A 4,758-nucleotide genomic window follows, 5' to 3' on the forward strand; every position below is an offset into this window, starting at 1 on the left:
TTCACATTTACGCTGGACATTAAACAAGCTTATTGGACAAGTGTCTTGTAACAAGTAGTATAAGGAGGAAATTAAATGGAAGGAGTTCTTGCAGTTAATAAGAAAGGATTCTGGGGCACTTCATTTAGGAGTATTAAGGGAGGGGAGACTCAGCTCCCTAATAAAGTGACGAATCTGCAAGTACCCCAAAAAATGCTCCTTGGGAAGGCCATACTGAAGTTGAAGTTGCTGAAAAGATATGAGAATACCATCTTTAAATAAATCTCCACTAATCTTAATGCCTCTGGACTTCCAAAACTCAAAAATTGAACTGCTAATAGCTGGGATGAAGTCAGCATTCCCACAGATAGGTGTCAGCATAGAGACCAAATCCTTCCTCCCAGAGAAACTAACGTTATCCCTGCCACACAGAATTGTAAACTATCAGGTTAGCTTGGACCTCTTTCGCAACGTTTTGCCTTTTGCAGTTAATCAGGCCCCACATAGATAAAGGCGAGCAGGCCCAGGAATCGATGCAGAAGGTTGAGTCAAGATATGAGCGAAGCCAACCCCAAATTATCCGAGAATGGCAGGCCCAGTTACAAAAAAGTTTTTTGGGCAGGCCAAGACCACCAGCATTGGTTGGCATTTGTAGAATCTTAATTTTTTTCCCTCGGCTTCTTACCATAAAACAAGCACTTTTAAAATACATATTTTTAGTCGTATTTGTTGGCTGATGGCTGAAGTAATCTTCTGAACAATTCAAAGGTTTTTGTACTTTTTTGTCATTTAGAACATTAAAAGGGGCTTTGTGTTTTTCAATATTCATTTTGGATCCTCACAGTGAGAAGGTTCCTGGTTCGAATCCCTGCCAGGGCTTCCATGTGTGGAGTTCTCCCCATGCATGCGTGGGTTCTCACATTGGTGGTTCAGGATGTAAAATGACTGTTAATAGAGACTGGTGGTAATAAAGGGAGCACTTTCTCTGGATCCTGTCTGTTATGTTCAAAGACAACTGGACTAACTATCTGAGCCTGTCAGAGGACAGACTTTTTATTCAGTGGCTGCCAGCTGAAGTAATCTACGAGAGAAATTACAGACGCTTAGGTTGGGCGCCCCATGTACGGAGGGAATTAGTCCTCGTCCCAGCAGCCGTGGGTTCAAATTCAAACGTGGTGCTTTGCTGCAGGTCATCTCCTGCTCTCTCCTCCAAACATTTCCTGTCTGTCTTCAGCTGTCCTATCCAATTCAGGCAAAAAGACCCCAAAAATACCTTTTTTTGTTTTTTGTTTTTTAAGTTTTTGATACAAACCAGCTTTTATTTTCAATGAAAATAAGGAACCTGTTGGATTTCACTTTTGAGTTTTTTTTATTAGAAATGAGACATTCAAAGAATGCAGATGTGTCGTTTTTTTCCATCACCCAGACTACAGGGAGACGCTGCTGTCTGTTCGGGGGCTTATGTGTGCCTAAAGGCGTCGGCATTAACGTGTTAATGCTCACAGACCTATACATTATATTTAGACGAGAACGCAGATGTAACCTACTTAAGGGTCTCTGTTTTGAGATCAAGCAGTGACTATCACAGTGAATTCAAAACGTGTTTCACTGTATTTTTGTTGATCAAAGAGTCTGAGAAGTTGGCTTAAGGTTTTTTGTTCAGTATTTTATCTTCACAGCCTGTTGAGCATCCCAAATAAGACCACAGTTATCATGAATAAACTGAGATAGTGCTTGAATCATATATGAAACATATTTTGTTGGCTCTGTTGCTCTCTTTTTTTTGGTCTTTCTCTTATGTGACCCTGAATATAAAAAAATGCAGAGTCACTTGAGCCCATAATTCACAACATTAATGTATGTTAGAACTTTTTTATACTTTGAGTACTTAAACTGCCACCCCCCGATTTGTCCCCATCCCTCTTTCAAGGAACATTTTCTTGCCTCAGTACCTTTGCTTAATGTGGCTTACTGCTCATGATGGATTAATGTTGGGTCTTCTTAAATAATATAGCAAAGAGTACGTTCTTTTACCTTCTTTTTGTAAAGTCTCTTGAGATAACGTTTGTTACAAATTGACGCTATACAAATAGAAACAACATCTGTGATTAGTTCATGCAGCCACAGGAGCATGACGGTGTTGATAGAAATGATTTGGCCATTCAAATTGAATTGTGATCATATTTAAGACTCTTCACATTGAAGCTTAATCTGGTGGACCGGTAAACCCCCCAGACGTGTTTAATGATTTTATCTGTTAGGCTAGTAAGGTTCAAATAATGACCAAACATCCCTTAAAAAGTTACTAACATCTGTATTTTAAACTCAATTTAACAAAGTCAATAAGCAGTTATGGACTGTGTGAGACCAAATAATAGCACCAAAGACTGAACATGTTGCTGTATGACTGTGTAATACAGGGAATGACTGTAAACAATACAGTTTACAATATGGAACAAATACAATACTCAAGCACTCTAAATTAACAGACACAGATGTACAATCCCAATCGCATGACTTCAGGCTACGTAACATGTGAACAAAAACATTTAACAAATCTTTCCCTTCAAAAAGTTCAAATCCCAGGCAGTAAACTCAGTTAGGTTCAGTTGAAAACACTCGAGGGTTTGACTGCTGGAGTCGAGATGGAGCAGCAGCAGCAGCTTTTGGCTCTTCTTACATGATGACTTTAGCTTTACTGTTTTCTCAACTCCCCGCTCAGCATGTGAGCAGCTTAGCTTTTTATTTAGACTCCGGCTCAGAGGTTTAACTCACAGCTGTGTGCCGATTTAAACCTGACTGCTGTGTCAAAATGATGGTGAATGAGGGAAACTCAACGTTATCCTGCTGAATGTTTAATATGAAATGGTACTTAAAGCTCCTGTGAAGAACTTTCAGGTCAGAGACCAAATAATAGCACCCCCTGTGGACAAAGCAGTATTTATTATCTCTTTGCTCATCTTGTCCTGAACATCATGTGTAAGTTGTGTTTTCTAAAGAAAGGCCCCCCAACAAGGCCATTGGACGCCACTCCAGTTGCCAGGCAAACGACCAACCAACAGGTGTTGCAGCGATGGAAGCGTGTAAGAGAACTGGTTCAGATAGAACTGATTCTACATTACCTAAAGAGCTTCTGCATTTTTCTAGTAAGCCTGACAAATACTGCATATGCTTTTGAAAAATAGACCAATTCAAAGCTGGCTAAACACTGAAGCTTCAGGTCTGCGACATGGGAACCAACGCACACATCCACTCTCGGGAGGAGGGGGGAGACGGCTTACTTCAATGTTTTGAATTTGGACTGCAGTACCAATTTTAAACGCTTAGGTGTTAGAGTTTCATATTGCTCCTTTAATCACGTCGTATGACACTGACCCCGGTGGCAGCGGTTACAGGCATTCAAAATGACTATCTTGTTTACTTTTGGTCCTATGGAGCAGCGGTTCTCAACTAGTGGGTCAGGACCATAGACTGTAGGGTCAGGACCCAAAGTGGGTCAGGGTACCAGTTTCAGTGGGTTGGGAATGTGTGCCTGGACAAATGAACAGTGAAGTGCTTTTTAAACATATTTGTTTTGTTCCGTTTGAATATTCTGTCACAGTTTTTACACCGTCTGAGGTCAAAGTCAAACCTCATCATTTTTCATAAAATAAATCTGATTGATTGAAAAAAAAATCTCATACATTTGCGTTGCGATTCCTCTGAAGGACTTGGTGGTTAGTTCTGAGGCCACTGCTAAAGAGGCATCAGTATTAACCCCAGTCTGTTTCACAACCAGCTAAAAACTCAAATCAAACCAAAGGACGGCTTCCATTCCCCCTTCTGGTCACCTTTACAGTCGACTTGAGTTATACTTGGACAACTAACAAAGACAGACACCCTCCACCATCACAAACCGTGCCCCTTGTATACAGACTGTGATTTCATAGGCAGATACGTATCTGTGAGTCGAGACTCCTCTAAATGCAGAGGGAAGAATTCAGATTAAACCTGCTGTTTGTACATCACATACTTCAGATTTTAGGCCTGAAAAAAATCTGTCACCAATAATCAGCAATATACATGATTAAATAATGAAATGGAGGCGAGAATTGTTTTTCTGCTCTTCCATGACCAATCAAATCCCCTGACGACTACAACTGATAATCTATAATCTCATAATGGCGTCAAAAACAACAAAGAGAAAGGTGTGGCCTGTTTAATTTAAACCTCATATGAATCAGGTGTGCAGCATGTTTAAAGGTATCCTGCAGTGTATTTACATTGACTTTTTGTCACCACCACAATGTGTGCGTACTCGGAATTGCGACTCTTGCATTTATTTTATTAATCCTTTTGAAACCTGCATTGTTCACATCCCTGCAGCAGTCTTCTTCCTTGTCTTTGCCGATTCCTCTTGCAAGATTAAAAAGTTGAAATTCAGGTCTGCTGACCTCTGGTGGATTCTTTAACGGGGCACTATGGCTGTCACAACACCAGATACCGGTTTGGATACCACAGCAACAAAAATAGAAGTCCTAAGCATCAATTAAGGGATAATTTCTTGTTTTATAATCACCAAAGAATGTGGAAGAAAACCCCTGCTCACTGTCTAAACTCCTAAAGTTTCATAACATAACCACCAGTAGTTTCACCAGTGTGAGTGATGATCTGTTGTTTTTCCTAACACTATCAATGGTTTAGAAAAAAGAAAATGCGTTGTTTTAAAACGGTTGGTGGATGTTTTAAAAATGTTGACACCTCATTGGACACAGCAGCCGGGTTTAACTGAATCACAGG

Source organism: Labrus mixtus, chromosome 21 (genome assembly GCF_963584025.1).
Source record: "Labrus mixtus chromosome 21, fLabMix1.1, whole genome shotgun sequence".
NCBI classification, from domain to species: Eukaryota; Metazoa; Chordata; class Actinopteri; order Labriformes; family Labridae; genus Labrus; species Labrus mixtus.